The 12132-nt window shown below is 41.7% G+C and overlaps 1 protein-coding gene across 1 annotated transcript in view; it reads left to right on the forward strand.

Moving 5' to 3' along the window:
- The first annotated feature begins 11597 nt into the window (after positions 1–11597).
- kmt2cb (lysine (K)-specific methyltransferase 2Cb) overlaps positions 11598–12132 on the forward strand; it is an 81999-nt gene continuing 81464 nt past the window's right edge. Inside the window, exon 1 of the mRNA XM_080503754.1 lies at positions 11598–11865. The gene's annotated coding sequence lies outside the window, so the exon portion shown is untranslated. The remainder of the gene's footprint in view (positions 11866–12132) is intronic.

Raw genomic sequence — 12132 nt, forward strand, 5'->3', positions numbered from 1 at the left:
ATAAAAGAAAGCCGCTGAACCAATTTAATTGAACGGCTTCGATTGGTAATGTCTAAATTAATCAAGTTCTTGAATTAGATTGGGTTTGAACAACTTGATTCACTCAGATGTTAGAAATTAAGCAATTCAATTAAGTTGGTCCAACTATTTCCTTTTTTCAGGGTGCTTTTTTATTTTTTTAAATTTAGCTCTTCAGCAAATTTTCTGTTGATTCTGATGCAGTTTTCTCTTTCTTTCTTTCTTTCTTGGCAATTCATATTATCTCAATTCGTCACCGTGGGAGTGCAAGATTTTCTTTAATTCTAAAAAGGAAGCCTCTTTAAAAGACCAACTAATTCCCCAAAATTAACCACTTTAGCTATTTTATCTGTTTGAAATGTTTTGGATCCATTCTTGAATGTTTAAAAGATGTAGGCTTTTATTTTATTTTTTATCCAGCAATCCTTCTTCGATCACATAATTTCTAGATTTTAGCAACTTCAGCCTTAAAAAAAAAGAAAAAAGAAAAAAGAAGAAGCTATTTTATCCTTTTTAACCATTAAAGCCAGAAGAGTATTATTGAAAATAAGACAAGCTTGAAAATAAAATGTAAAAAAAGATAATAATAGGCTAAAAATTCTTCTACATGCGTCAGAGAGTCAATATAGGAAACAAATAGCCACGTAGAGCGGCAGGTTGTGGACTTCTGCTCTAAACCCTCCCAGTCACAAAATGTAACCTCTTATTTTCCCGCTCTGATGTGACAGCAGTCGGCATTAAACAACCATGCAGCCTGCGAAATAATCCAAAAAAAAGTCCAGATTTCCTTCACATTTAGGTCTAAAAATCAAATTTATGCACAGAAATTCAGGAGAAAACTTAAAGATCGTTACTTCGCTCACAGCTTATTTGCATGTAAACTCAGCATTCTCACTCATTTGTTTCCCTTTCTTGCTGGGAAAGTGTAAAACATGTAAAAAACGTAAAAGAAAATGTAAAAATGTAAAATGTTTGTAAAACATTTTTTTTATGTAAAATGTGTAAAATATGTAAAAAAATGTTTAAAAAATTAAAAATTTGTAAAATGTGTAAAAAAAAATGCAAAATATGTTCAAAAATGTAATATGTAAAAAATGTAAAATATGTAAAATGTGTAAAATATGTTTAAAAAATGTAAAAGAAAAAAGTAAAAAAATGTAAAAATGTAAAATATGTAAAAAAAATTAAATGTGTAAAATATGTAAGATATGTAAAAAAAATTAAAAATGTAAAATTTGTAAAACATGCTAAAAAATGTCAAATATGTCAAATGTGTAAAATATCAATGCAATGTATGAAAGCCCAGCGTCATCGCTTTGGAGTGTTTTTAGACGTCTGTGTGATTCATACCTACAGTGTTGTTTTCACATTCGGGTCAAACAGACACAGGCTGAGTCGCGTTTTTTTTTTTTCAAACTAATGCAACATGAACGAGTTGTGTGGCAGCCGCTGCAGCATCGACCTCTCCGCCCCGGCTTCTGTCCCACTTTGAGCGGCTCACGGTCCACTCGAGACCGGGTGAGTGGATGTGGAGAGCGTCACGTTCATCTCTGTCGCCGCTTCTAGCGTATCGTTGCGTCGACACGTGGCGTCCTGCAGCAAACGCAGAGCTCAGCGGCTCCTGAGCCGAAGTGAAGATGAAACTGAGAAAGATAAATGTGTAAATGTTCAACTGTGTGTTAAAATAAGAAATGAGAACCGTGACATCAACATTAAGACATCAGACGTTAGCGACGTACCCACTGGTTAATCCACTCCTGTAACACCACTTTGTACCACCAGGTGGTGCGCTGAGTCACTTTGGGTTATTAAGGGGTTTACAAAGTTTTTGGATGAACAACAGGAGGAACACTGGTTTCACATTATAAGACATTGTTGCTAATGGCTGCTAAAATAAAAAGCTGCACATAGATGCTCTTAATTTGAAATTTCTATTTAGAAATAGAGCTACTGTCTGAACTTATGTATGCATACACATTTTTTCACTGAGAACAAATTTGGTTTGAAAATGTGTTTTTATGAAGTTATTGAATTATATATATATAGCGGATGTGGACTTTTGAAATAAACTCAGAATATTTATTAGTTTGAGACACATTTGGACTCTATAAACAGACCTGGTGCTCTTTGAAATGTTTTATAAAGTATGAAAAGTGAGAAATCAGTAACACAAAACAGGCATTAATGGTTGTAATCCATGTGAAAAGGTTCATTCTTTTACAAAAACATCAGTTTTATACACAAGGATCTGTACTTCTGCTCAATAAAAGAAAGAGGACAATACTGCTTTAGCATCCACATTAAATTTAAAATTAGCCATGAGAAATAATAAATGATAAAAGTTTGATCATTCCTCCTCCTTCTTTGTTGTTTCTTTCTGATCTTCCCTGCTGTGCAGCCTCCTGAAACGTCTTACATAACACTTGGCTACTGAGAAGTGTTTTCATTTATTTTTTATTTTTTTTAAACTTGAGAAGAAAATCGTCTTGCAGCAGAAAACGTCCCACAAACGGGATAAGAAAAGGGGGGAGAAAAAAAAAAACCTCCACCCGGGTGGTAAAAACCTTTTAATCTGGTTTTGTGGGGCTCTTTAAATGTGAACGTGTGAGATAACGCAGTGTGCAAACTGAATTTGGCGACACCGGCTCCTTCTTTCTGTCTCCGTCCTCCTGCAGCTCTCTGGCTGAATCCCCCTCTGATTATAAATAGATTCTAATTAGCTCCTCCAGCCATGGGCAATAGAATTGCTCATCAAGAAAGGGGCCGTTCTCAGAAGCCTTTTACACATTAAAGCTTGTGCAAAAGTCAGAAAAAAAAAAAGCAAATCCCCTCCGCCTCAATTTAATTTTTAATCCCCCCCCATGCAGGGATTAATTCTCCTTTATTTTATCAGTTCAAAAATAATTCTCCAGTCTAATCAATTTCCCCGGAAGGCTCAAAAACAAACGGTGAAAGGTCAGGCCGACCTCTTGATGAGTAGTCATAAAAATATCTGATGTGAAACCTTTTAAGAGCACTTCAAAAGATAATTGAAAGTGAACCTACAGTGTGAACAGATTCAATTTTAAATTCTACAAATTTGTGAACCTGGGGAGGGGGGGGGGGGGGGGGGGTTTGCACATGGCCCACCATAAATTGATTAGCCCCCTTGTTATTTTCCCACTTTTGTATTTTCAATCAATGCATCACATTTAGCAATCGATCGGTGTTTATTTATAAATAATACCCTATATGTATATCAACACACACACACACACACACACACACACACACACACACACACACACACACACACACACACACACACACACACACACACACACACACACACACACACACACACACACACACACAGGCCATCATAATGTTGTAATGGAGCGTAGAAGCGTTTCCGAGACGTTGCATTTCCCCCCAGTTTCCATGGAAACGGTCAGAATCGGTGCATTTTCCCAAAATGTATTCCCCCCCCCCCACCCCCCCAGAGCGTTCCGCGTCAGGAGTCGTTTTTCAAAAAGTCGCGTTTTCAGTGGCTTTAGCCGTCACGCTAAGTGTTATTTGTAGTTGACCGTCTGCAAAAAGGGAACATGAAATGATATCGTAGGATTATGCAGGAACAGGTTCGAAGTGTTTATATGAGCAGATGAATTATGGAGACAAATCCCTTAACAATAGCTACAACTGATCGGAATACTTTACAAATTGAATTCCCTGCTAATCTGCTGTAAACAGTCTCACTTTAAGTCCTGATTTGAGTGAGTTGACATGAATAAACCATTTTAAGAGTGTTCAAATTATGATTTTTCTTTGGGTTTTTTTTATTCACTTGAAGACAAAAGATTTGCTGTTTCATCAGATCTCAAATCTGCTGACTCAATTACCCCACTTTAATGTTCCCAATCAAAGAAAATGTGAAGTTTCGGTGCTTTACTGAGATGTGAATAAAGTCCCTCTGTTTAAAGGTAGAAGTCGCAGGAAATATTTAAACGTTGATATCTTGTTGAGGTGAAAGATTCGAACGGGGCTGTTTAAAGTCTGCGTACTCTCTGTGGGTTTTCAGCGTTCACATTGAGCCTCGTTTTTTTTGTTTGTTTGGTTGTTGTTGTTTTTTAACCATATGCTTAAAGCAGTGGGAGTGCGTTCATGCTTGTAACAGCGGGAGCTAATTATCCAGCGCCGTGTGGTGAGCCGTCGTCGGGTGAATTCAACAATACCTGTTCTCCCGCGGACAAAGGGCTCAGCCCGCATCTGGTTTCATGTTTCTCTGCCTCCTCCATTATATTCGTGTCGTCCATCTGCTCACCGGGGCAGCTGTGCGTCCTCCTCACTCTCCGACCGTCTTCAACCACCGGGAAACGGCGACGTCTCGCTTGTTTTGATAACTGACCTAACAGGCCTCGGGATAAAGCTGCCCCCCCCAGACCCCACTGAATAATTCTGGATACCTTTGTTATATTTGAAAGTAGCACGGTATATTTCTCAACATAGCCATAATATGGTATATTTCATATATTTGCCCCCCCAACGTGGCGTCACACTCTTCTATCCTCAGCGTTTACGTATCATTAAAGTCCTAAGTGAAATGTAAAACACTACTTTGCAAAAAACGATAGTTGGGGTACTACTTAGAGGGCTTCTCCGACTCTGCCCCAACACTGTTGTCGCATAACAAAGTTATTTGAATTTTTAATCTCCAGCCGACGAAAGCGAGGGAATCCTTCTTCGTGGGCGTGACGTCACGAGTTGTGCAGATCTCGATCTGTTGTGTTTATATTGGCTTGTTTCCTTCTTAAATATTGAAGTTTTTACAGTGTTTTGAAGTTATAGTCGGCATTTTATGAGCCTTGACGAAAGATTGAGCCTGGAAGAGACCGAGAGAGGAGAAAAGGAGCACGGGCGGTGGGAGCGTCTAGCGGGAGCCGCTAGCTCGCGCAGCTAGCAGCTAGCTACTAATCACTAATCCAGTAATCACTGGATTTCATCAAATCCAGTGATTACTGGATTTGAAATGCCCGATGATGATGAAATATCGTTAAATTCAACCCTCTTCGTCGTCAAAACTCTGATCCGCCATAATGTAAACACAACTTGGGCGTGTGCACAACTCGTGACGTCACTCTATTATTGTCAGAAGCTCCGCCCAGCAGAGGAAATAGCGCCGTTTATCGGCTATTTTCTCGCAGATTGCCGTGTTTTAACATTTTACCCTCGGGCCAGTTAGCATAAAATATGTCCCTAGAAGCGACAGCCAGAGTGTTTTGGAGGTCGAATTTTCATTTCACTAGGACTTTAATTATCAGTAAATGTGTGCAGCATGATTCTTATGGTCAAATGATCATTGCTTTTATCACAGCAATAGAAAGAAACTCATATATTTGGTGAAGTTATTATCATATCAGAGTTTTTGATCGTCTCTCGCCATGTTTTCGCCACGATTGAGATCCTGTCTGAATCATCCGCCAGCAGCGAGAATAACTCTTTTTTGTGTGTGTGTGTGTGTGTGTGTGTGTGTGTGTGTGTGTGTGTGTGTGTGTGTGTGTGTGTTTATATTTCAGTGCAGATAGACTCGCTACAAGAATCTGCAGAAAAGCAGCTTTTTGTGTCACGAGGGAGTGTAATAATGTAACGGCGGCTCCTATACGACTCGACGTTTCAGTAATTGAGGTATTTTACACGTCTTGCACAGTCTGCATACATACTGGTCAGCAAGATGCACATCTGGCAGGAACTGAAATCGCCATACGAGGAGGAAACGGCCTTCCGCAGAGAAAATCTCCTGCATTTTGAAGCTTTAGATGTCCCGTGGAGGCTATCGGCTTTTGAAGGTTTTCCCCACACAGTCCTGATTTCAGTCCCCGGTGCTCATAGCCAGAGGGCGTCAATTAAGCTCAACAACCAGAAAAGAGCTCCTTGAGCATTTATCCATTCAGCACGTAATTATGCTTTATTTTGCTGAAGTGACTTATTGCGTCGAGGTGCATTTGTCTGCTAATAATTACTTAAACCGACATCGGGAATTCGCCATGAAAAGATTTCATGAGAGGGAATGGCTCAGAGAGGTCATCTGAGTTCAGACCAGAGTTTGCTTGCAGATTCAAGTGGTGACGTTTGTGTGAATCACAGTTATTGTAACAGGAAACCAACTGAACACAGAACAGATTTACGGTTGTTATACTTTATAACGTTCATTGACGCTCTGCTCGTCGTTACGTTGTCGATTTCACCAATCCAGACAGTGCAACTTACTGGGGATTTACTCTTTTAAAGGTGCTGCTTGTTTCCAGTGGTGCCACTGTTACTTTATAAAAAAATAAAAAAACAACAACAACAAACTAATCCGATTATTGATGACTCGTTACTCCTTTAAAAGAAACTTAGTTACTTCACCAATTACTTGTTTTTAAAAGTAACTAAGTTAGATTACAACTTGCTTTTAGCAGCTGCCAATAAAACCTCCCATCGTCTGAATTTAAAAATCACAACTGATTTTGCTAAAAACTCTGCTGATCCCTGCCTCCTGCACCCTGTTTATACATATTTAACCTTTGACCTTCATTCTTTGTTTTATTTATATCCGACTCACGCTTTTATTATCACATTTTTACTATGACTGGTATTTATTTACCCAGAGATGTAGTTATGGTCTGTTGTTGCACTAGTTGTTTGTTTATGCACTGCCTGCTCTATGCGATTTCATTTGCCCCCCCCCCCCCCCCCCCCTTCATTGATTAATTTAAAAAGGGGGGGGGGGGGGGCAGCTTATTGCAATGTTAAGGTTTATTGATGACAATGGTTGGCTCCGATTCTTTAGTGTTATCTGAACGTGTTGGTAATTAACGTGTCACCGGCATCACTGCTAGTTACTTAAAATGAAAGTAACTAGTTACCATACTGTACTGTGACACATGAGTTGAGCTGTTAGTGTGACGGTGCACATTTTCTGCCTGTTTCCTCTTTTATTTTGAAGTCTCACACGGTCTCATTTCAGGCTACTTGACTTCCCCCCCCTCCTTGTGTCTGATTGCTGCTCCCTGCCCTGATGTGTTTCGCCTGGCGACTGCACGAAAACAACCAGTTTACACAACAACATTTCAAGTGAAAACAGATTTTTGCCTTTTAGCTTCAGAAAAGTTTCTTATTTAAACGTTTTGAAAAAGATGTGTATTTACACAAAAACTGCCGAAACACTGAAAACGATATCGCATGGGGGGGCTGCTGTTATTTGTTTTTGGAACGAAACCACAGACACGTGCAGACACAAAGAACAATACGCTACAAACATGAACAATAGCGAGGACGCAGACATTCGCGTCGGCAGACGACCAGCTTGGATTTGCTGTTACTGGTGACTCTCAATCATAAAACTGCCGAGTAAACATAACCTCAGTGAGGGAGCGGTGATGAGGCTGTGAAATGAGGAGGCGTCGTCAACATTCGAGCCACAGATGTTGACAATATCTCTAAGTTGGAGAGAGATACCTTGAATAACTATGAACCTTTCCTCTCAGTCCATAAGTGTGTCCAACAGGATTTTTTTTTTTAATCAGCAGGAGGTTCAAACTTTAAGTGTCGTCACAGTTGGACATGAAAAAGAAGATAGTGGTTTCCATGGTGGATGTAAAAGAGCAGTTTGATGTGACGTGTGGCAGATCAGTGGAATGGAATGGAGCCATGCTGCCCTCTGCCTGTCATCAAACTGCAGTTTGAATCAATTCTCTGGATCAGACTGAGTGTTTCAGCATCAGTCGCACAATGTGTCTGAACTACATTCTCCTGAATTCTGCTTGTTTATCATTTACATTTTGATAGCTCCGAATAGTTTTTACACAGTTATTTACTTTCGTTTTCACCGTTTATTATCGATATTATCTAGGTTATTTAATTGGTTATTCTGTCTTTAATATGCTTTGCTATTGTTATATAACTTGATTTCAATCCTCTTTATTTATTTGTCTCTGTTTATTTTAAAATTCTTGCTTCCTTGCTGTGAAGTGAGGGAGCTTTGTGCAGTTCTAGACTTTATTTCCCCCTGAAATCCTGTCATTTTACCGTTGTGTGTCTATATATATTGTTTTTTAATTTTTCTGGCCCACGTTTTGTTTTTTTGTAAATTTGCATTTTATGTATTTTGATATTTTGATGTTTCTGTCTCCTCCAGATGTTTGTTTTTTTTTTGTCCTTTGTCTTTCTTTTTTCTGGTATTGCAGCCATCTTTATGTGCTATAATTTCTCGACATGTTTGCGCCTTGTTTTGGTTACTTTGAACGACTTATATTGAATTTTCATCACTTTCTGGTTGGTTTTTCACATAGATGCTACATTTCTGATCATCGTCTTGTTAATTTTGTTTAATTTGTGCTATTTTCGGCCTCACCTTTGATTATATTTCTAATAATCTCTGCTCATTTTAGTGTTTGGTGTCCCCCTTGTGGTCATTGTACATTTCTTTGTGGTCATTTTCAGGCCTCACTGTATTGAATTTGATATCATATCGTGATCAAATGGATCCATCCTCACACTTTATGATTTTGATACTTTGAGCCTTTTTTTTTAAAGTACATCTTGTGTGACCTGGGCTCATTTTCTGACATAACTTAAGCATTTCTTGATCATGTATGTCAATTTTTGACCTTTAAAAAAAAAAAAATTCAGACTGGTAATTTTTCTAAACTTTTTTTTGGCAATCATATATCTCTGATCATTTCTTTCTAGCCTGATTTTATAATATGGATTCATTTTGATGTATTTCAAGATTTTTATGTGTTTACTCTGAGTCGTTTTGGATGCTCTTTTGGTTGCTCGGTGTGGCGTCATACTGTGTGTGTGTGTGTGTGTGTGTGTGTGTGTGTGTGTGTGTGTGTGTGTGTGTGTGTGTGTGTGTGTGTGTGTGTGTGTGTGTGTGTGCAGCCTGCAGGAATCAGGTGTACACCAGCACAGGTGCCACAGCAGCAGCTTCCAGTGTTTGGAGGTAATTAGGTCAATGGTGGTCGGTGGTGAAAGCAAACCCCTGCTCAAAGGTCATCATTTAGAAAAAGTCAGTGTGCCACGTCACACACAGGTATTTATACTCCCTGGCCTAATGACACAAAACACACTTTGTGAATCATTTATGACATATTTCCCTTGAGACACTCTCAGCCCACTGGAGAAGAAACGGTTTGTACTCTTGGCTCACAGCAGGAAGGTTATGGGTTCAAATCCAGCTAGAGGTATTTTGTTGTGGAGTTTGCTTTGTGTATGCATGGATTTCCTCCCACATTCTAAAAACATGCATGCAATAGTAAGTGGTAATGCTAAATAGCCCCTCAGTGTTAGGTTGGAAATTTCATGCAAAAGTCCACAATTTCTGTAGTGAAAGGAGAAGAAAATTTGAAGATGGTCAAGTGAGTTTATATTTATGTTGTCTCTGTGTCCTCCCTTATGGAATTATATTTGTGCCACAATAAAAACTTAATTTATATGCAATAAAAAAAACAAAAGAAAAATACTAGCCAGAAATGTATCGGAATCTAGTATAAGTCGCAAAATGGCCTAAATAGCGACCTGATTTGGACAGGATCTGCCAAATACAATGACTCTAAACAAGTCGATGATTGGCTTGCTTTGTGACACTTTGTCACGTGAGCAAACATGAAGGCAGAGTTGAGTATGGTGGCCCAGAAGGGCCAATGCCACATTGCCACATTACGCCTGCAAAACCTACCACACAACAGCAAAAAGCCACAATGCAAATGCAAAGGCCATATATATATATATATATATATATATATATATATATATATATATATATATATATATATATATATATATATATATATATATATATATATATATAATATAAGAGCAAAGAATAGATTTTTGTTTGCAAATCTTACGTTTATCTTGGCTTAAGATTTTTGTTGTTGTTGTCTGGCAGAATTTCACACAGCACGCTCAGGATAGTGGTATAATACAATTCCATACTCTCCGTATTGGACATCTGATTTGGTTGAACTCATTTGAATAAAAAGGGGGCGTCTTGTGTCGTGTTCCCCAGCAGGGGGCGCTCGTAGTTCATGGAAGAGGCGCCCAAAGGTTTTTGCCATTTAAAGGAATAATGCTCTGTTTATTCCCCAGTTATTTTTCCGAGGGCTCCACTCGAACAAAACTCAGCAAGTGGCAACGGGGGAAAAAAAGACAGAAAATGCAAAAACAAAAAGAAAAAAAAAGAAAAAAAACAAATCCAGGGAAATACGTCACGCCCTCCGGCCCTGTGACATATTATGGAGAGCCGCTGAAAGCCGACCCCTGGGGGGCTTTTCCGAAAGTTAACCCTTGCACGTACAGTATGTCTGCCAGTTTGCAGGCTCCCTTCACTTAAATGCAAGGCTTGCATGTGTGCGCAGGCGTGTGTGTGCGTCCCTGTGTGTGTTTGTGTGGAGCAAAAAAAAAAAAAGGGGGGGGGGGGTTCTCAGTCTCCACTCGGTGGGTTCGTTTTACTCACGGTCGTAACCACCGCGTCCACGCGGGCGTGTTAAAGTTGATCCAGCTCCGTGGTCCTCTCTGGGTTTACTATCGCTGCTTGCTTGTTTGCCAAGATTTGCATGAGCAGCCCGGAGCAACAACGGCCTCGCAGTCCCGCTCCAGACCCCGCTGCACTCCGGGATCCGGCTTTTCCGCCCGACCCTGGCCATTATTTTATTTACTAAATGCCCGTATCCCTCCGCAGGGTCAGAGAGTATTTTGAAGAAATTGTAAAATGATTTGAGGGGCGCCCTACTAACACGCCGAAGAAGGTGAGGTTGTTTTTTTAAAAAACATTTGCCACTAACGCGTACACCTCCCTTTGCGGACCCGCCGCGCCGATCCGGGCAGTTTTGCGCGCCGATAGTTGCGCTAGGAGGAGGTGGGTCTACTTTTTGAGGAGCCTGGAGGGGGCTGCGCTGCGGTGCCACTTATCATTAGATATGGCCACCGTTACGGAGTACACAGAAGCGTCATCTTCAACTTAATTTATTTTTTTTGGGGGGGTCATATTCCGCTGCCGTTCGTTGCGGCCGCGGGGCTCGGCGTGGCCTGGCGTGGATGCCGTTCTTCGAAGGGCTGCGGGTGGGTTCGTCTCCGTGCGCTCTGGAGGCGGTCGTTGCTGCGTGGCAGGCCGGCTCGGAGTCTCGCTCGCTGGCCGCTCGGTCCCGCAGCTTGTCGCAGCCGAAGGAAGCTTGAAGCAGCCCCTCCGCGGGTCGGCTCCCGGCTCCCCGCACACCCCCACCACCACCCCCGCCACAACAACCACCGCCGCCGCCGCCGCCACCCTCCCTCACCCCGACCGGAGGAGCCTCCTTTTCGGAGACCCGTTTCCCCCCGCTGTTGCCCGGATCCCCTTCCCCGCCGCTTCGGTTTGTTCAATGGTGGAATTGTTGGGTGGCTAACGCCAACTAGCCGCGTCCAGCCCGAACTCGTGCGACGACAGCTGTCATCGGAGAAAGGAAAGTGATCCCCCCCCCTCCCTCCCTCTCCTCCTCCTCCACCTCCTCCTCCACCACCACCACCTCCTCCTCCTCCTCCTCAACCTCCACCACCTCCTTCTCCTCTCCGCTGAACGCGAGAAGCCAAGAGCGGCGGTTCCCGGCTTGGATTTACATCGTCGGCGCCTCCGTCAAATGGGCAAAGTTGGGAATAAGAAAGCGACGCCGGATTATCGTGATGTGTGCGGAGCGCTCGTGAGGACAAGCCGCGGCGCCGCTTCGCCGGAGAGAGGCTAAGCTAGCCCCGCTAGCCGCGCTAGCTTTAGCCGGGTGATAAAAGTGCGACGTTTCATCCCCCAGTCCCTCGGACATGAAGAGGATAACACGCCGCTCATAGGGCTGGAAGGTGAGCTAAAAAACAACCGCGTTGATTTTCCATTTCTGAGCAGTTTTTTTTTTTTTTTTTTTTTTCAATTTATTTTTTTTTTTATTGTGAATTGGTGTATTTTTTTTTCTTCTCCTCGCTGGTTAAAGTGAGCCAGCACAGCCTTCCTCCTCCTCCTCCTCCTCCGGTCTGATGTTGGAGGGGGGGGAGGGGGGTGTGTGGAGGGGGGGGGTGGGTTGTCGCCGCCTTGGCTTTCGTGACTCAAGACTATTCACCGGAGCGAAACAG

Source organism: Blennius ocellaris (assembly GCF_963422515.1).
Source record: "Blennius ocellaris genome assembly, chromosome: 10".
Lineage (NCBI taxonomy): Eukaryota > Metazoa > Chordata > Actinopteri > Blenniiformes > Blenniidae > Blennius > Blennius ocellaris.